This window comes from Rhinolophus sinicus, chromosome 14 (assembly GCF_057876585.1).
Source record: "Rhinolophus sinicus isolate RSI-liver-muscle chromosome 14, RSI-T2T, whole genome shotgun sequence".
Taxonomy (NCBI): domain Eukaryota; kingdom Metazoa; phylum Chordata; class Mammalia; order Chiroptera; family Rhinolophidae; genus Rhinolophus; species Rhinolophus sinicus.
The window spans coordinates 174604095-174625700 of NC_142514.1; the positions used below are offsets into that span (position 1 = coordinate 174604095).

The 21606-nt window shown below is 46.9% G+C and overlaps 2 long non-coding RNA genes across 2 annotated transcripts in view; one reads left to right on the forward strand and one right to left on the reverse strand.

Moving 5' to 3' along the window:
- The first annotated feature begins 5528 nt into the window (after positions 1 to 5528).
- Positions 5529 to 20416, forward strand: LOC141572266 (uncharacterized). Its single transcript, XR_012497586.2, has 3 exons — positions 5529 to 5758; positions 6924 to 7037; positions 20296 to 20416. It is a non-coding gene; the product is annotated as an uncharacterized LOC141572266 (long non-coding RNA).
- LOC141572267 (uncharacterized) overlaps positions 20301 to 21606 on the reverse strand; it is a 30440-nt gene continuing 29134 nt past the window's right edge. The window contains exon 4 of the long non-coding RNA XR_012497588.2: positions 20301 to 20419. This is a non-coding gene — a long non-coding RNA (uncharacterized LOC141572267). The remainder of the gene's footprint in view (positions 20420 to 21606) is intronic.

Here is a 21606-nt window from a genome sequence, read left to right on the forward strand (position 1 = left end):
CTTCTCAGACTTTATCTTACATATATACTCACAGGTAAGAAGTGACACTTATACAAGGACATTTATCAGTACTGTTTGTAACAGCAAAAGACAGGAAATACCTTGTGGTAAGCAGAATACCCGCCTCCCCCCTCCAAAAAAAAACGTGTCCACATTCTACTCCCCAGAACCTGTGCTTATGCATGGCCAGGGGGATTAATGTTGCAGATGGAATTAAGATTAATAAACAGCTGATCTTAAAATAGGGAGATTATCCTAGATTATCCCAGTCAGCTCATTGTAATCACAAGGGTCCTTCAAAGTGAAAGAGGGAAGCAGAAAAGGAGAGTCAGAATGATGTGGTGTCAAAAACTCTACCTACAGTTGCTGGCTTTCAAGATGAAGGAAAGGGACACGTGCCAAGGCATGCAGGCGGTCTCTGGAAGCTAGAAAGGCCAGGAAACAGATTCTGCCCTAGAATGTCCAAAGGAACACAATCCTGCCACACCTTGATTTTAGCTCATCAAGACCCATTGTGGACTTCTGAACTGCAAGGTAATAGATTTGTGTTGTTTTTAAGCCACTAAATTCATAGTAATTTGTTACAGCAGCCACAGAAAACTAATACAAACCTAAATGTCTATCCACAGAGGACTGGCTAAATAAATGCAGTGTAATACTACGCAGCCTTAAAAAGAATGAGGTACCTCTATGTACTGAGAGACAATTGCAAGATACATTGTTTAGTGAAAAGATACAAAGTATAAGTAGAATGTATATAGTATGTTATCAGTATAAAAAGGGAGTCACAGTTTAAAATCCACAAAATCCTTATGCCTGCATAGAATATCTCTGGAAAGATACCCCAAAACCTGGAAATATTCATTGCCACCAGGGGAGGAGAAATGGGTGACATGAGGTCCCAATGGCAGAGATGCTCATTTTCCACGGTGTCCTCTTTCATGCTATTGTGGGTTTTTTGCTTGTTTTTTTTTTTTTTTTTTTTATCATGTACAAGTATTACTTTGAGAATAAAGAGGGAAACACGCTTTAAAAAGTAAATGGGATGAGCTCTGCTCAGTCTTAAATGAGTTTTTAGTGTTTTAATCTTTTGAATGAGTATTGATTGAACCTCTTCCACCAGTGGCACACTGTCACATGCCTTTTGTCCTTTAATCTGCCTAACAACTCTGACAGGTTGGTGTTATTATTATCCCCACCCATGGTTGAGGCTCTGAGGCTCAGAGAGGTTTAGTGACCAAATTGCACAACTGGTACATTTTGCAGTTGGATTCACATGCTATTGCTGGTTCCTGCAGCCACAGTCAAGGTCAACTTAACCCTCAGATGCTGCATTTGAGACCTGTCACACGGAGATCTCAGCCCTCTCCATCCCATTTGGGCTTTCCTAGATCTCCGGGTTGAGGAGGTGAGCCTCCAGAGGGGCCGCAGGGATGCTGCTTTCTCGTTCAGCCCACCTTCTCCTATTACATCTCCCAGCAAAGTTCCTTTTGGGCCTTCCGGGGAGAGGCTACTGCCAGCGTTCACTGTGGCTCTAACTGTTCTCTCTGGTGGGCTCACGTTGCAGTGGGCACGGTGCAGCCACCTGCTTTCCTCAGGCAGAGCTGAAACCCCAGAGATGAGGAGCCTTCGTGTAGTGTTACATCTTGATGAAACAAGGCTGCCCTGAGATTTCTCTTTCCTGCAAGCTTGAAGCCAGAGATGAAGGGGCAACTGTCTGTCGGCAACTTACAACTCCGGGTGAACACATCCATCTTCCTGGGCCTCACTTTCTGGTAAAATGGAGATCAGATTCCTGTGCTGTATTGACAGATGTTGCTGAGCCATTTACCTATCGGGAGAGCTGTTTAAATAAAGCCAAACTGCCTTTCATGTTGAGGATCTCAAAGCATTTAAAAATGAGTAATTAATGAAGTTCAACCTCCAGAAAAAGCAAGAATTATTATCTTCATTTTATAAATAGATCAAAGGTCAACACAATCAATGGCAGATGTAGGAAGCAGATGTTAGGTTTCTGCTTTTGTCCCTGGCTGCAGCCACTAGCCCCCACCCCTGGTATCACCAGCAGACCTCCTTTCTGCTGTCTGACTTCTGACTAAAGACGTGGAATTGGCCTTTATATGTTTCCACTTAAAGGTTTGAATTCTATGTATGGTTCATGTGCCTTTGATATGTCTGGAATTTATAAAAGAAAAGGAGAATGACATTTGATGCTTTTCAGAGATCATGTGGGGACTAAGCCTTATGTAGTAGTGGGTCAAATGCCAATACAGGAAAGAAAAAAAAAAACCCGCTCACTTCAGGAAGTTCACTTATATTCTCTCTCAGAAAGAACTCTGTCTGTTAAAATTAAACAGCGTATATCTTTAGTCACCAAAAATGATTGTTGTGGGAACAACAAACGTCACCACTTATTGAGTACCAACTGTTTGCTAAGCACTGCTCTACTTAATTGCATACATTACATTGTGTGAGTCTCACAAATAGCCAAGGAGGTTTTCACTATTCATTCATTTTTACAGATAACATAACTGGGCTTAGAGATAGAAGATGGGTTGAGGAGAAAGGAAAGAAAGAGAAAGTTCAACGGAAATTAATTAAGCAAAAGATGAGATATATACTCTGTGCCAGAGGTGTTCTGTTATGATAGAGACAAAAAGGAATAAAATCGCTCCAAGTCCCTGTTCTCAATGACCTGTGGGTTATTGAAGATGAGGGCTGAGGAAGCCAGCATATAAAAAGACAATAATGTCAATACAATTCAGCTCAGAAGTATTTATTGAGTTCCTGGTATGTGTTAGACACTGTATTAGTTGCAGGGGATGGTCCCTCTTCTCAGGGAGCTTAGAGTCTAGTGGGAAAGTCAGGCATTAAACAAATAATCACATAGATTTAAAATTACAATTGAGTGGAGTAAAAGACACTAGGTGGGCTACACAGCCTGACAAAGGATTAGTATCCAGAATATATAAAGAATTCCTACACATAATAAGAGATAATCCAATAGAAGAACTGTCAAGTAAACCAACAGGCAATTGAAAAAACACAGAAGGCAAATGGCCAATAAGCAAATGAAAGTATACTCAGTCTCTCTTGTAAACAGGGAATTGCAAATTAAAACATTGAAATACCATTTCACACTCATCAGCTTGGCAAAAATTTAAGTCTGACATTACCAATTATTGTTTAAGATGCCAAGCATGGGAACTCTTATGTATTGCTATCAAAGAGTAAATTGGTTCAACCACTTTGAAAAACGTTTCAGCCATGCTGAGTGAAGCTGCCAATTCATATGACCTGAGCCCAGCAATTCCACACTCAAGTATCTACCCAGATGGCTCATTTTCACACAAACGGGGGGGGGGGGGGGTATAAAAAAATATTAATTGCATCATTGCTCCTAACAACAAAAAGTTTTTGAAAATAAGCTGAATGTCTTCCAGAAAGAGATGGGTAAGTATGGTGAACTAGTACAATGGGCCCCTCATCAGCAGTGAGAATGTACAATCTAGAACTACATGCATCAATGTGGATACATTTCAAAATCATAATGCTGAGTGTAAAAAGGAAGTTGCATAATATTTTCAGTATAAAGCGATTTCTTCAAAGTTTACAAGCATGCCAAACAATTCTAAAAAGTGTTTATAGGCACAAATATAGGTAGTAAAAATACAAAAGTGTGCATAGGAATTGATGAATCCCAAATGCAGGAGGAGAGTGTTTATAGGGAAAGGACAGACATGGGTTCAGAGGACTCCACTTAGATCTGTAGTTTTAACTCCTTAAAAATTTTTTTGAAGAAAATATAGCAAATATTAAGCTTTGGCAAAAGGAAGGGATGGTAGGGGAGGGGCAGAGAATAAAGAAGTATTAATGATATTCTTCTCTGTCGTTTTTTATATGCTTTGATCTATTAAAGGAGGATTTGCCTGAATCGGGGGTGGGTATGGGAGGGGGCAGGAAGGTGTCTCTGAGGAAATGATGCTTACTTAGGATGAGAGCCAAAAATTGAGTAGGTGAGGAAGGGCAGAAAGGTGAACCAGGCAGAGGGAACAGGCTGTGCAAAGACCCTGGGGTGGGAAGGTGAATAAACAAGGAGACTAGGAACTAAGACACCCAGTATGGTCAGAGCAGAGGGAGCAAGGGGCTGGAGGTGGGGATTGGGGGATGGTGCACAGACCATGCAGTGCCTCACAGGCCATCTTGAAGGCTCATATCTTTATCCCCAACACGATTAAAGCAACAGGGATGGAAAGCTTTGGGGGCCCAGAGACACTTCACTCAACCACAGAGTGGAACAGGGAAGGCATTCTTAAAAAGGTGACTCACCTCTTGCATATTGGAGAATGAGTAAGAGGAAGCCAATTAGGGGAGGAAGGGGAGTGAGATGCAAATTCCCTGGATAGGGCCCAACAATAAAGACTTGACGACCTTCAAAACCATGGTCCCAGTGGGGTCCTCCTACACAGGATTCGCTTGAAAGGTGTTAGAAAATAGAAGAGAAGGGGAGGCCCTAGGGTCCCAGGCTGGGCAGCCTTAAGCCAAGAGAGGCATGGCCAGACATGGGTTGTTGAGGGCTGCTCAAGCAGTGCGTGGAGGATGGATGTGAAGGCGGCAGGAGTGCAGACAAGGAGATCTTTGAGGGGAATGTTAATAGCCTAAACCAGGCCGCCGGGAATTAGGAAGAAGGATGGAGAGTGCCTGGAGAGATATTCAGAAGGGAAGGCAATTAGGAGGGAAGGCAAGGCATCTAGGATGATGGGGTGGGTCGGTAGCGCCATCGCCGAGATGGACAATAACAGGGGCAAGACAGGGTGAGTTGGAGGTTCATGCAGTGCAAGCCAAGTGGAACTGTCCGGCAAGCAATGGGATGGGCGCGCCAGGGCTGCAGACGGAAAGCTGGGAGTGGGAGGCACCGCCTGTGGGTGGCTACTAACCACTCACAGCAAATGAGTTGGTCCAGAAGGAGAGTCAAGGAAGAAGCTGAGCGGGTCGCTGAGGGACGTTAAGGAATGGGATTGGGGCGGGTAGGGGTTAGACAACAGGAGGGGAAGGACCACGCAGACGCTGAGCGACGGGCCGGGAGGTCAGCTCCGCATCAGACTGGGGGGCCCAGGGCAGGGGGCAGATGTTGGCATCTCCCGCCTCCCCTGGGGGCTGCAGGCGGAGCCAGAGCGTGCCCGGCGCTGGCAGGCGCTGCAGACCCAGCCCAGAGAGGGGCCTTTCCGCAGCTCCTCGGGTTGCCTCGGCCGCAGTCGCCGGGGACAGCAGGGCAGCTGCGCGTCCGGGCCACCTCAACCATCCCCACCACCCCAGGTTCCCCGCGTGTCCAGGCCGCGCCTCCCCGCCTCCCGCGGACCTGGCGACGTCACTGCGGCTCTGACGCGCGCTCATGGAGGCACGGGCGGAGGCGGCGTGGCGAGGGCGTCCTCCCGGGAGGTCCCGGTCCTGGCAACCAGCGGCTATGTCCTTGGCCCTCCTCCAGGGGAACCTCGATTTTCCAAACTCGGGAAGGCCGGCTGTCCTTCGGCTACTGATAAGGACGCGAGCGCATGGTAAAAGATTTTAACAATGCCCGGAAAGAAATAGCCGGACCCAAGAAAGAGACTAATAATAGCCGCCAGCTTGAGTTCTGCTGGTGTGCTCAGCGGTCTTAAGAACAATAATTAGGACAACAACCCTAATAGCCACCATTTATTGAGCGCTTACTCTGTGCCAGGCACTGTGTTAAGCGCTTTGCAGGCAACAACCCTCGGAGGTAAGTACCGTTATCATCCCTATTTTGTAGGAAACCGAGGCACAGAGAGGTTAAGTAACTTGCCCCAGGCACACAGCTAGCTGATGTCTGCGCCAAAATTCCAACCCAGTCTGTCTGATATCACGTCAACCCTCTAAGGTCGGGATGATTCTGTGCATCTTAAAGATGAGGAAACTAAGGCACATGTAAATTTAAGTACCTTGCCCAAGGTCACCTAGCTGGAAAATGGATGAGGCAGAAAGCGAACCCAGGGCTCCTCTCTGTCCGCAGAACCCGCGGTCTTGGCCATAGGCGATGCCACTTCCAAACTGCCTCCGACAGCCCATCAGACTTTGGCCCCGGTTCCCAAGAGGCGTAGCCTCTGCGGGGTTTGGGTGGGTTCCTGCGGCCTCCGATCCCCAGGTGAATGGAATGTTTCCGAGCATCGTCTCTGCTCAGCCGCAGGCGTCAGATAGAAACGAGTCTCCGGGAATCCGGTCGGGGACCCGGCAGCGCGGTCCTCAGAAGGAATGGAGCGGAGGCGGAGAAGGCGGGAGGGATCCCAGGTCCCACCTGCCAAGCGGCAGGGCCGGCGCGGGGCTGAAGATTTGCCCCATGCGGCCAGCAGAGGGCGCTGCCGCACGCGCCTCGGGTCCCACAGTCACCAGACCCCTGGGCGGACGCCTCCACCTGCAGACTCAGAATCAGAACCCCGAAGCGGTATATCCCGGTGGCTGGCGCCCCTCTAGCCCCTAACCTCAGCTCTAGGCCTGCTTTCCTGACCACTCTTCCCCATGTGCTGTGCTCCAGCCACCCCACTATCAGCTTTTGAGGCTTCCCCAGTCCCTGCACTGCTGATTTAATCGCCTCTTGCTGAGCTGCAAGAACACTGATCCCATCCCATTAAAAAGCCCATGTGTTTGCAGGTCACACTCAGCCTTCTCTCTCCTCACAGGCCCTTTGGTGATGTAAAATGGGGATAAATCATCCACTTGGAATAGATCATTAATTTTCTCCAAAATAGGAGGAGGGGATGGTTAAGGAAGGAGCAGATAAACAAAATAATCTATTTTCATAATAGCTACAGTGTATTGAGTGCTTGTTTTGTGTGAGCCCTCTCTGTGTCTTGACTCCTTCATTGTTTCTGCAGCCCTAAGAGGTGTGCACTATTATTTTCACTTGACAGATGAGGTCGCAAGGCTGGTAAGTGGCAATGCTGGGAATCCACCAGGAGAATCTGACTTTAAAGCCACGTTCCCATCACCCAGAAAGTACAAGCTGATACAACTGAACAGAAGAGGTAAGACACAAACCATGCAAAAACAAACCAAAATCTACTCTAAGAGTGCTTAGAAATACCACATGTGAATTTGGGGCTTCCATAGCTTTCTGAACCCCCATTTGGGACTCAGTTGTCTAAAAAGAAAAACAAAACCTAAAGGTGCAATGAGAGAATAAGCATGAGGCTTTAGCTTCTCTTGGAAGAGCATCCGGAGAGGCCCACTCACTTTCTATGTCTGGGCTCTTAGGAAATAAAGGTGGTTCTAGGAAAATCTGAAAAGTATGAAAGGGAAAAAATAAAATCCCTTCTGTGGTTTTTACTTTATCCAAGCCTCATTCTGCTATTTGTGTTTTATTTTAAAACTAATGTGGCTCTCTCCACCCTTTAAATTGGCACGTAAACAGCAAAAACAGAAGGCAGGCCAGCTACAAACTTCAAATGTGGTGGGTTTCTCAGGAAGGAGGTACATGACTTGAAGTGGAAATGCGGATTAAATGAGGTGCCTTAAACATTTCAAAGACAGACTTTCCACAAGGAATTTAGATCATAAGCTCTTAGAACGGGAGCTTTGTCTGGGTTTGGGCTCGGTATAGTGTCTAGAATCTGTGAGTGCCCAATAAATATGGAAAACACATCACACTTTTAGTCTCTGTCTGCATCATCTAACCATCTGGGCCACCATTGTGCTTATAGTTTTAAAGTGTGGCTTCTAGGGGATTTTCTTGTCCTCTGGATCTCAGTCACACACCCTCCCTCAGACCCCTCACTTTTCCAGAAGTTTGCTCTGGGAATACAGTCAAGGTAAGGCAGTCATTGATGATGTCACTAGGCTTAGTTAAACAGAATGACTGCACACTCTGGAATCACCAACAGGACGCTTTTCCACACAGGGACACCATGGTAGAAGGGGCCTCATGAGACTTGTCACTTAACAGTTCTCAATCCCTTGCCCTATAACCTTGAACTAGAAGGAGTCCCCTCTTACCCAACACAATAGAGCCCTGGGCATCCCAGGCTGCCTCTTACAATATCCTTGGACTTCTTTGACCTTTCCTCTCTGCTACTTCCCTCATTCTTTCAGTGTATTTATTCTACCAACATGCACTGAGAGCTCACTCTTTGTATGTGCTGGAGGTACAGCAGGGAATGTAACATGAGCTTATGAGCTCACTTTCTGCTGTTCCCACCTGGCTCCTGACCTCATGGCTCCAAATTTCATGCCTGCAGAGAATCCACAATAGTAAATGACTAGCTTCTCCAGGTGAGGACCATTGCTCAGACATATCTGACATTCTATTAGTTCCTGGCATTTCCCTGAGACCACACACTCTGACCCCATACGCTTCCTTGATGACACCCATTTGGCAGAGGTCTGGGCCTGATATACCCTCAGAAACAGGACCCAGAAATGCTCCAACTCCAGCACTTGCTCACATTCCTTTCCATCCTTTTCTAATTGTCACTCTTTCAGTTTACAAGATCACTGTTGATGACTGATATAACTTGGGCTGTATTCATGAAGCATCTACTACAATGAAAAATCGCATAGTACCATAATACCCCACTGTTCAAAGGAAAATGTTGATTTAAACCAACAGTGACTGTCTTACAAAGGGATGTGTCGGATAATGCTTACCAGTTTTTCAGGTCATTTTTAAACTGAATCTTGGGATTGAGTGATTCCTAATAATGGGGGGAAGGAAGAACACTAGGCCTGTTTAGGCTTTCACGATTGTTCAAATGGAATAGATTTTTACCATCAATACCGTAGCAAAAACAGAATGCTTAAGGTAAACTGCCAGTTTTTGTCTTTTTGGAAATGTATTAATACTGAATGAACTTGGTCTTGACCCATTCAAAAAATAAATAAAGTGAGAATTGAACCATAAGATTTAGATTATGTCCCTGTAAATCCCTTTAGAAAGTAGATTCCAAATCAGTACTCTTAGTCTTCTTAAATATCCCCCCCCCAAGATTGTCCCATCCCTTCTAGATCCAGCATATTTTCTCTCTTCTTGAGGAAGGTAGTGGCCCAGAGACAAAAAGAATGATGGAGAGTAAGAACTTTTCCTTACCTGAGTTGCAGAACCATTTGAATCTAGAACACTCCTTGTATGTGTGGTGTCTGCATAAGTTTGTGGTTGTGCATTCCTGGCTCATGTCCAATGTCTCCATGACATGGGGGCCTACGATATGCCAAAAAGAAGGCCTATCTGTGGAAGACATGTGTCCACCCACCAAGAAGTTCTTGGTGGTCAGTGTCTGCGTGTCCAGCTGCTGGGGTGAAGTGATTTGGAAACCACTGAACATTTCTGCTGGGATCTTTCCAAGCCCTTTTGGGAACCGGCAACAGCACTTGTCTGGGGAAATTAGTTTTGCACTTTCACAGAGTGAGAAATTCCTCAGAGGCATTCTTGTACTTGGGATGAGAAATCAAACCCAGCTCATTCCTTCAGGGCCCATGCCATTAATAAAGACAACTGAAGTTCAGTTCAGTTGGTCCAGCCTGAGGCCGTGGGGTGGGGCGGGAGCAGTGGAGTTCAGCGAATTTCACCTGTGGCTAAGGCCCTTCCTGGACTCAGCACAAGCTTGAGATTTCAGGGGATCATGTTACCAGCGTGTAAACAGCGTGAATGACGGCCAGCGCTCCCAAGCGACCACAGAGGCTCTCAAACCCTTCCTATCTTCCTAGAAACCCCGGCGGCCCGGCCAGTTGCTTGCTGTCTGATGCAACAGTTTGCAATGCTGTTCTGGGAGCCGAGCCTGCCGCTGGGCGCTGGGCGCCCTGCCGACGCGCATGCGCGGGTTGCGGGCCTGCGGGCCCGGCCGGGAACCGCGTTGCACCAGTGTGCTGGGGGCGGGGCGGGCAGGGAGACCTTTGGCAGCTCGCGCAGGCGATCTGAGTTTAATTAAACTTCTCCCGAGGCATTGGCTGACTGATTGACCCAGTGCTCCAAAAAAATCAGAGAGGCCTGAGTCGCCTTCAACGCTACAGGAGAGCGAAGTTGGGGAGTTGGCTTTCGGTTTCCAGCGCTGGGCCTTGGAATTCAACCTCACTTCCCCGAGCGCCCCCAATCCTCAAAGGCTCAGTAGAGCGTCAGGCCTCGCTTGCCTGGGCCTTCCTACCGATTTCTCAAAAATGGAAGAACAGTGGTTACACAGGGGAAAAGAAACAAAGTTTTGATAGCGTCTTGTTCCGTACCTTCCCTGCCTGCTTTCTCCACCCACGTGCCTTAGAAGGTTTTATTAGCTGAAGGAAACATGGCATCATGGATTATTTTCCAAAATTTTCAGCCATTCAGGTATTGCCTGCATGACTTTCTTCCATACCCACATTCCACCTATACTGTATATTTTCAATTCACTTTTATTAACTTTCCTTATTCTTTAAGTTAACTTTAAATCTATTCCCTTTTTCTACATAGTCTTGCCCTAAGCACTAACATTAGTGAAACCGCGGCTTGATGTGCTCGTCACATATTTTAATACACTTGAAAATAAATTCATCACTATCCAAATAAAAAAAATGTATATGTTAGCTAAAAGTTTCTTGCCTGTTACATTTGGAGAAAAACTCCAGAGGTAATAATAATAATAGCTAACATATGTTGAGTGATTGCCAATGTCCCAAGCACTGTTCTACGCACTTTAACTATTCTAAGCCCTTATGACACCTTAGAAGGTGGATGTTCTTTATATTTTACAGAGCAAAAAAGTGGGGCACAGAGAGGTTAAGATCACTGAGTCAGGATACAAACTCTGCTAGCTTCACTCTGGAGTCTACACTGCTGGCCTGGCCAAAGAGGCTAAGTTACTGCTAGACATCACCCAGGTGTTTAGTCAGTCCATGTTTGAACCCAAGTCTGGCTGACTCCAGAACTGAGCTCTTAACTAATGTGTGGAACTCCTTCCTGCCTATTTTCCCAAATCTCATCTCGTACAGCCTTTTAATCTCTGCCTCCTTGGAATCCAAAAGGTGCTTCCAAGTATTTCCCTCCTTACCCTCAACATCTCCCATTCCCCCTTCCCCTGAGTGAGACAAAATTTCTCATTTCTAGTGTTTCCTTCTCTTTTCTGAGCTAAAGTAACCCATAATTCTCTGATTTCCGTGAGAATCACTACTTTAAAGGTCCTATCTACTTCCCTCCATTGACCGTGCAACTGCTTAAAGTTCTACCTAAGAGCATCGCTAAACTACATTTCCCAGATTGCCATCGTCACCTGGAAAGAGAACAAAAATCCTATGTTAAACCATGTGGCTCCTATTTTGGGGTCGGAAAATCTGGTCACTAGCTTGGATAAAGACTGGTATGCCCATAGACTAATTCTTCTGGGGCAAGGCAAACATGAATTTCCCAGGCCTCCGTGATTGGGTGTATGAGGGGGAGGTATTTCAGCAAACAAAACCTTCAATTAGAGACATAAATGAAAACTTGGCCTAATACTTCTACAAGATGGCTGTCTGGTAGATACATTTTCTTTCTGCAACAGTCCTTACCACCACCACCCCTTTCCTCTCTTCACTTCCTTTTTCTTTCCCTTCTTCCAGATTCTTCATTTAATTGTACCATTGTGCCACTCCCTTGCTCCCCCACCCCATGCCCACACCCACTCCTTAACTGTTTAGTATAAAATCCAGCCCACCAGACTGAGGTTTTCTTCGACCCAAATGTTATTTTCAGAAGGAGCCATTGAGGTTGGGGTGTAATTGCAGCGTTGGGCCTCTGCAAGCCAAGCTGAAAATAATCAGTGAGGCAGATGGGGTGGGAAGAGTGTGGTGGCGCTTCCACCAAAGAGCAAGAGAAACCCAATGGATGAGTCAGAGAGAGGCGAAGGCCAGGCTGGCCCTGCTGAGCTTACTGCTGGGAGTTCAGTTAAGGGGAAACTGCCCAAGGTGTTGGGGCCTTTGACTGAGGCCCAATCCAAGGTGGTTCCTGGCTGCACATCATAAGTCCACATTTCCTGTGACAGCCACTAAGCTGCTCTTGCTCTTATTCAGTTGGGCCATCGCAGCCAGACAGAAACTTAGCCATCCAGTTGGCTCACCCATTTCTAGATCAGGGTTTCTCAACCTCGGCACTACTGGCATGTTGGGCTGGATCATTCCTATTGTGGAGGGCTGTCTTGTGCATTATAGAATGTTTAGGAATATCCCTGGCCTCTACCCTCTAAATGCCAGTACTGCACGTGCGCGTGCGTGCGCGCGCGCGCGCACACACACACACACACACACACACACACACACAGAGTCATGACTACCAAAAATGTCAGACGTGCCAAATGTTCTGGGAGGCAAAATCGCCCCTGGTTGAGAACCACTGGTCTAGAGTGATCCAGGCCTCTAAAAGGGTCACATCAACTATCTCCATAGTGACCTCATTACCTTGCATCACATGTGAATGGGCCCTAATAAAAACTATGGGCCAACTCCCATTTCAAATGACAACCATTGTATACCTCAAACCCAGCATGAATGCCTACTGTGTGCCAGGCACTATACAAGGTATTGAGAATCAAGTGGCGAACAAGACAGACATGTCCCTGCCCTCATGGAAATGACAGGCTGAGTGGGGGAAGACAACCCTGAGTGAGAGGCATGTAAAGAAATGGGGTACAATAAGCAAATCAAGGAGGGTTTCTCACCTAGGTTGGGGGGTGTCAAGAAAGGCTCTTGGAGGAAATAAGGAATTAACCAGTTGGAGATTTGAGGGTGAGGGAGTGTTCTGTGGAGCAGGAACAGAGTGTCCAGAAGCCCTGAGTTGGGAGAGGATGTCATACATTCAAGTAACCCAGAGAAGTCTTTCATGGACCAGGCTCAGGATGGTGGGAAGTTGTTATCTCCTCTCACCCCAAAGCTTGCTTTTCCTGTATTCCTTCTCTGGATTTCTAGCACAGGCATATAAACTTAGGATCATATTAAACCATATTTTTACCCTCCTTTGTCCTTACTCAACACCCCTCCATCCCCACCCCCTTAGTTACCCAGTTATCAAGTTTTGTCAGTTCTACCACCAGAATCTCTCTGCAGACTGTCTCCGTGTCTCCATTCCCACCACCACAGCCCAGATGCAGGCTCTCTTCGTTACTCAGACGAATTTGTGAAATAGCTTCCCAACGAGTCATCTTCCAGTCTCTACCTCAGAGAAAGACATAGTTCTGACCGTGTCTCTGCTGGCTTTAAAAATAGCCTGCCTGGCTTCAGAGGCCTGTCAGACCCGCTGCTGCCTCCCACGGCTTTTAGGGGCCCTTCAATAACTGCTCCCAAGTACCTTCACCCGTCCCACTCTCTAGCTATGCTGGACCACTAGCCATTCCCTGTGGGCCTTCACACCTCTGTGACTTTGCTGTACTCTTTGAACTGCCCCTCACCAACCAGAATCATTTGGGAAATCCTCACATATCCTTTAAGACCCAGACAAAATGAACTCATGATTCTCTTCGGTCCCTTCTTAGAATCCTTCTCATAATTCTTCCCTCTGTTTTCATTGGGATTGATAATATTGCTGCTTGCTTACCATTTGTCATGTTGACTCATAGCAATCTATTTAAACCTGTCCCTTGCCCCAGAGTAGGAGGGCCTCAAGGGCAGATGATGTAGTAGACACTGTTGGTTGATTACCCAACACCCATTCTCCCCCTTCCAGCTTCCTAAGAGAAGCCGAAGAAACGAAAGACACAGTGTATTATTTAGTGTACAATCTAAGCTGTTGTAACAGACCCAGAGTACAGAGGCTTAAGCAAACCCAAGTGCCTCAGTAGAAGCTGACTTCTTGGCCAGCTCCAGGGATGGGCCCACCACGCACCCCAAGAATTGTTTCAGGAACCTGGCCCTAAACTAACCATTGTGCGGGAGAGACTTCCCTGGTTCCCTCATACTCACTCTTCCATTCTTTAATAACAGAACTCTTGATTTTTGACCAAGCAAATGGCTGCCTTGTAAGGACTACATTTCCCAGCCTCCCTTGCAGTTTGATGTGGCTGTGAATCTAAGTTCTCACCAACAGACTGTGAGCAGAAATGATTGTACCATTTCTAAGCTGTGCCCTGAAAAGGACTGTGCATGTGCCTCTCTGACCCTCCCCCTGACTGGGAGATGATAAAAACTGAAGCAGTCTCCCTGGGCCTAGAGAGGGAAGCCACATCTGGAGGATGGTGGGGCCCGCCTAGCAGTCTTAGAAGGCTTTTTTTTCTGAACTCTTACATGGTATGAACCAGGCATAAATTTCTATTTTGCTCACAATTCTGTATTTAGAGTCTCTTCCTTACAGCAACTTTTCCTGTACACTATAAAATACGCAGTGCCCCTGGCGTCCCCAGGACTCAGGGACTGTTTCAGGACTGCGCAGGTGACCTCGTTAGGGCCTGTGAGATACAAGGAGAGGTTTGATGGCAGGAGCTGAGAAAGAACTGTATTGTTTTTAAGAGAGCGCTTTGTGGAGCAACCTTCTCTCTTCCTCAGGACATTGCCAGGCCTGGAACTATGGCCTCTTGCTACCAGCCTAAGAATAGGGCTGCACTCAAGGAGGACAGAGCCGAGAAAATCGCGGGGAAATGGAGTCAGAGTTTCTGGACTAAACTCTGAAGCCCACGATATTAGTCTGCTCAGGCCATAGAATGGGGCGCTTACACAACAGAAGTTTATTTTCTCACAGTTCTGAAGGGCCAGAAGTCCAAGATGAAGGTGCCATGGGGTTGGTTTCTGGTAAGGCCTCTTCCCGGCTTGCAGACTACCACCTTCTCACTGTGTCCTCACACGGCCTCTTTTCTATGTGTTCGAGGAGAGAGAGAGAACTCTGGTGTCTCTTCCTCTTCTTATAAAGATACCTGTCCTATTGGATCAGGCTCCACCTTTACGACCTCATTTAACCTTAATTGCCTCCTTAAAGACACTATCTCCAAATACAGTCACATCAAAAGTTAAAGCGTCAACATATGAACTTGGGAGGGGGGTGCACAATTCAGTCCATAGCAGCCATGCTACCTCTGGGCTTCCAGTTATGTGAGCCAATAAGTGTCCTTTTGTTTAAGCCAGTTGGATTTGTTTAAGGAATTGGTTTTCTGTCACATCTTACCCTACAGTGTTTCCCTACCTCACAGATAAGCTATAAACGTTTCTCCTTCTCTCTGCCCCAGCCTAAACACCTAAAGTAGTCACATGGACCTCATCTCTAGAAAATTCTTCTGAGACACCACCCCCCCCAACCACCACCACAGGCTACTTATACAGAGAGCTGAAGTTTCAGCTATAAAATCAGAGGGTTGGATCAAATACACTCTAGCACACCTTCCAGCAGACGCCCCTGAGCCCCTTCCAGCTCTACTGTCCCATGGCACTTCCTGAGGCTCTCTCTGAAGGAATCATTCTGTGTTCAGACAGAAGACCCGTCTAGTGTTAACAATGTACAGTTTATTGAGGGGTCCCTCTGGGCTCCTGCCCCAACTCCCTGTGGTTCTATAGGAGGCCTCTTCTAGCACTAACTGTCTGGGATTCTGTTTGACATCTTTTCAAGCTCCAAAGTCCCAAGATTCTGTAATACATGCCAAATAGAACTCCTGCTCCACACACAGAAGAGAAGGCTCTGGGGAGGTCCTGGACGCAATGGTGTCCTTCCAAATGCGGCCAGAGGTTGGCCCTGCTGAGAACAGGCAGGCGGGGGCCTTGCAATGCTCAGACATCCAGCAGGTCCTGCTGCAAGGACACTCAGGTTCCTTGTGCCCATCACTCAACCATCCAGACTGCCATTGGCGGTGGCCAAATGAAGGGCATACAGTTCCAGTCAAAACATTTCCTTCTTCCAGCCTTGAGAACTCCACACATGCAGACTGGGGAAAAGGCTGCCTCATTCCTCAGCCAACCAGAATGTGGGAGAATTAGATCTCAGGGGAAATGACCAGTGACTGGACCTTGATCAGCCAGGACCGTGAGGGTCCAGAGGTACTTCCTCCTGAGTCTGCAGTGACTCCAGGCTTTCTCTCTGTGCCTTTTGAAGTGACCATTTATGGGACACTATATGCTAAGCTCTATGTACTGTGCTCAACACTCTACCTACATTAGCTTATTTTGTCTTCACAACAATCCTGCAGGTATGTATCATTGCTTGTCCCATTTTACAGATAAGCAAACTGAGGCTTAGAGAGGTGAAATTACTGGCTTGGAGTTAATAAGCAACAGAGCTAGATTTGAACTCAAGTTCTTAACCAGAGTGTTTGGTGGGAGACCTTTGGAATTTGGCAGCTTCTACTCTGCCAAATTATGAGACCAGAGTTATGGAGACTCTGGTCTTATAAGTTGGGCAGGCATGGGGAAAGGGCATCGTGAGGCCCCAGGCCTGTGAGGTCAGTGGTGATGGGGAGGAAGTTAGGACCAAAGAAACGTGGTTGCTGGAGTGAATGACAAAGCAGGCAAAGACCACAGGCAGTCCCCGTCAAGTAGAAGGGGAGTGGCCAGGTCTGTCAGTTAGGGTCTATTGGACCCAACTAGGAGTGAGCAGAGGTCCTCTTCATAAGTGCAGACATCAACATCAGGCGTCTGCCCACCCCCTACCCAGCAGGAGCCCTACAGCAGGTGGGGAATAGCTAAGGGAGCAGGCCACCTAGAAGAGGCTGTGTCTTGGTCATGCATTTTGGTTTGTATGTTGTCATGTCTGTTCCTTACCTGTCTCTGTTCTGCTTAACATCTTGGAGAACAAATGACACACCCCAGACTCCCCTGACAGCTGGCTTCTGACTTGGTTTACCCAATGACAGGTACTGGAGGAAGACTGGGACCAGGAGAAGGAGAGAAGTCTATATTTATTCCAACACCCCCCTCCATTGTGGGTGGCATCTCTGGCTATGACTCCCTCCCCTCCATGTCTCCAGCTCCTAGTGGGCAGCCCCAGCCCCTGGGCTACCACCCCCTTCTCCCTTTGTTTTGCCAGCCTCAAGGGTAGGGGCAATTTCCTGCTGCTGGTAATTGTTTTGCCACCCACTCCCTGTGTGCTCTTTCGGCACTTCCAACCATTCCCACTACTGAACATGGCTTCTGTACTCCGGACTGGACCTGCCCAGTCTGGCTGGAAGGAGGCAATCAGGGTCCCGGCCTCCTACTCCAGCTGTGGATGGGGGCAGGGTCTCCCTGGGCAGAGCAACAATATCTTACCCCCTTCAGGCTGCTATAATAAAATACCAAAGCCTGGGTGGCTTATAAACAACACAAATTTATTTCTCACAGTTCTGGAGACCAGACGTCCAGTATGGTTGGGTTCTGGTGCGAGCTGTCTTCCAGGTTGCAGATGGCCCACTTACTGCTGAATCCGCAAAGCAAGAGGGTGGAAGAGGCCAAGGAGCGCTGTGGGGTCCCTTTTATAAGAGCACTAATCCCATTCATAGGATTCCACCTCCATGACCTAAGTACCTTCCAAAGGCCCTACCCCTAATATCATCACCTTGGGCACTAAGATTTCAACATATGTACCTGGAGGGGGGGGGACACAAACTTTCAGAACATGGCAGGCAGGAAACTCCTGAGCATGAGGGTGGGCAGAAGACCCACCCTGCAGCCAAGCCACCAGGATGCCTGGTTGGGTGACGGTCAACAGTTCTGAGCAGAACCCCATGGATCCCAGGCCTGTTCCACCTTTGGGATGTGTGTCAGATGTAGGAGACAAGGGGCAAGCCTGGAAAGTGTAGTTCACTGGGATGTTTCCCCCCTCCAGCCCTCCGCCCATCCTCGTGTGTGTATGTGTGTTTGCCCCCATGTGTGAACGCACCCACATGCACAGAGGCCCATGTGATACACCAGCCTGCCCCCCACCTTGGCCCAGGAGAGGATAGTGAAGGGCTGTGTTTGGCAGATGAGGTGGGAAGGGCTGAGAGGCTCCAGTCTCATCCCCCTCTCAGTTTCTGGGAGACACTCTGATATTTTCCTGGAGAGCCGGCTATGGGCCCAGGGCCCCTTGCCCTCCACAATGTCAAGAAGAAAGGACACTGGGAAACTTTTCCAAAATCAGTTCAGACTTTACTAGGCTCTCTGAGCCTCTAAGCCAGGCGGTGGCCAACGCTCGAGTGAAGACAGGCTGCCTCAGAACACCTCATCACCTCCTGGAACTCAGCCTCCAAATGACCCCGAGCCTTGCTCCAGGCTGTGAGCAATGCAGACGTCTCCCTCATAATCACCCCCACGGGACACAGCCTGGTGTGCCCACACGAGGAGGAGCGTGAGCCTTGCAGTGCTCTGAACTTCAGCCTGGACTGCTAGCTGTGAGGCCTCGGGCAACTGCCCCAACCCTTCTGAGCCTCAGATTCCTCTCCTATGAAGTGGAGGTCAGAACCACCCATGGAAGTTCTAATAAATGGGAGTGCTCCCACCTCTTCCCCTTTTTCCTTCCTCCTTTGGATCTCCTTAACCTCCACAGACCACTTTACCATTCTTGCTGCAGAGCCCTCATTTCCCAGAATCCTCCCAGCTGCAGCCTGGCCTCCGAGCCTCGAAGGAGACAGTGGTTTTGCCACCCTTTGCTTGTGGCCTGCCGTGGGCCAGCTCCCCTGAGAGCAAAGGCCTCAGAACTAGGAGACTCGGGCCCCACCCTCTTTGTAAACACCAGTTGGGCACCAACTGACCTCATGAGGAAAGTGCTCCACTGGGACCCTCCTCTTCCAGCCCTGCCCTCCGCTGTATGTTCCAGGGGAAGCGCCAGGCAAATCTGGCACCCTTGTACCCAGGCCGCCTCCGTCCTGGAAATAGTCACTTAGAGCCAAACATTTGGCTGAAGGTGGAAGGAAGTTAAAAGTCCCCGAGTGCTTCTCTCTTGCCCTTTCATAGCACCACCCAGGGCTGTCCCAGACGGAGCAAGTTCTCTCTAATTTAATTCTTTAATGATTGTGATAGCCATACATAAAGAGGACTTTATTGTTACTCTTTGTTTCTGAAAAATAAAGGTAGGGATTAAATTATAACAAAATACTAATCATTTTAATTCTAGGTAGTGGAAATGCATGTTTTATTATTCTTTGTAACATCCTTTTCTTTCTCTAAGTAGAAACATTTTTAAATAAATAAGGTTAATACAGGTTTACTGGGAAAGATTTTTGAAAATACCAAAAAGTATAGAAGAAAATAAGAACCACCAGAATCTCTCCTTTGGACCATTTATATATTGAGCTATCTCTTCTGGTCCTTTTCCTAGCATATATTTATGTCACTTTATTCTCTTTTTTTAAATTGAGATATAATTGACCGATAACATTGTATAAGTTTTAGGTTTGTTTTCATCTTTTTACAAAAAAAGGGATCATATTGTTTAATAACATTTTTTCTTCTTAACAATACATTTTGAATAGTTTCCCATGCTTTTAAATGTTAATATTTACCTAGTAAACTTTTTTCCATCTTTTTCCATGTAATGATGAATAAAGAATATTTTATATGATTGGGATCTATAGGGATTCCATTAGGATCACACCATTCTATTATTTTTCTTATCTATAAAGGTGCTACACTTTTGTTGTAGAAAAGTGAGAAAATACAGGTAAGCAACAAAAGACCACGTAAAATCCTTGTAGCCTTCCCACCCTGAAATAACCTCTGCTAACATTTTAGTTTTAAATCTTCCTGTCCACTTTTCTATGTACATACGTAACTATATATAAATACACATTTTTAAATAAAATTGGAATCATAGAGTTCATACGTTTATTTTTAAGTTTGATCAAAGCTGTTCATTTTTCCCCCATTTGTATTTACTTTTTTTTTTTTTTAACTGGGGAATATTGGGGAACAGTGTGTTTTTCCAGGACCCATCAGCTCCATGTCAAGTCGTTGTTTTCAATCTAGTTGTAGTGGGGGGGGCGCAGCTCAGCTCCCAGTCAAGTTGTTTTCAACCTAGTTGTGGAGGGCGCAGCTCACTGGCCTGTGTGAGAATTGAACCGGCGACCTTGGTGTTATGAGCACTGCGCTCTAACCCCTGAGCAAACCGGCTGCCCTGTATTTACTTTAGATGCTAGGCTTGTGGGAGGTGCTAATTGTTTTTAAATTTATTTTTCTATTACAGTTGACATACCATATTATATTAATTTCAGATATACAACATAATGATTAGACATTTAAGATACCTTATGAAGTGATCACCCTGATAAGTCTAGAATCCATCAGACGCCATACATAATCGGTTCATGTTTTTAATTTGCATTTTTTGGTTTACTTAACAATATAGTTTACACTGAGTAGGCGTTTCAGCTATACATGACAGAAAACCCAAAGTAACAGTGGCTTAAACCTGTTCATTTCTTTCTCTAGTAATGACGCCAGAGGTAAGTAGCCCAGGTTAGTACGGCAGCGCCCTGACCATCAGGGACCCAGGCTCTATCCAACTGGGGTTCTCCATCCTTCGCTTGCGCTGTCCGCTCGTGACCCAAGGCAGCTGAAGAAAGAAGCAAAGAACAGAGCCGCTTATCTCAAAGGACATTTCCTGGGATTTGTGCATCACTTTTACCTAAGCAGTGGTTCTATTACTATGGCAAAAGAGGAGAACAGAAATGGGGGGACAATTGGCTTTTCCACCACATATCACAAACATCTTTCCAGGTGTATAGTTAGGTATCCTGTTTATTTCTCTCCTTTTTTGGTGAACATTTTACAACATCATTAAATACTCCAAAATTCTTCATTTGTAATACTTGCTTGATACTCCATGAGGCACATGTACCCCTGTTTACAGACCTAGTGCCTTATTACTTAATATTTGGGTATTTTGCTCTGAGAAATATGTCTCTTTTGTGAGTAAAATTTGTCAGAAGAAGAGAGCCCAAGCTTTCCTCTATACCCTATGGGTGCCCATATATGACATTTTGCTGGGGAGTCAGGGTACTATGTTCCTTGGAAGCTAGGTTACAGTACTGAGTTGGTTTTACTAACAAATGGAGCTTTTTAACAACAGGTGTAGCCTGTTGCAGGGGAAGTCACAGGAGTGGGCAGAGCCTATTGGGCAGTTCTGCCCAGGGTCAGGGGTGTGGTGGGTGGGAAGATGCAGGGAGGAGGGGAGGGAGTGAATGGGAAGACCATAGCCTCTCAGGAGCCCGAGGGAGCCTGGCCCTGGAGAGGCTTGGCGGACTCAATGAGGCCCAATTCTTTCTTCATTCAGGTTCAGCAAATGCTTTGAGCCCCTACTGGAGGACATGCCTGGCGAGGCCCTGGGCGTGTCTCAGAAAACACATGTTCTCTCCTCTCCAGGAGCTCAGTCAAATCTAAATTCGTAAATGTTAGAGTTCAACCTGGAGAGTTGCCTAAAATGCAGAATCCTAGGGCCCACACCCAAAAGTCTGAGGCCACAGATATTGGTGGACCTAGAATCTGCATTTCATTCAATCTCCCCAGGTGACCCTGGTGAGGGTGGGCAGGAGCTGTTTGGGGGGTGGGGAACTCAGGCAAGGCTCCTGGAGAAAATCGAAACCAGGCTACCCTGGAGCCTCTATCGGCTCAGTTGGTAGCTTTGAACGTGGACTAAGCCTTAGGCTATAACCAAATGATGAGGACATGTGTCAGCCACGCCTGGGCCCAAATCTCGGTTCCTGCCTTTGGTAAACTGAGTGACCTCAGGCAAATTAGTTA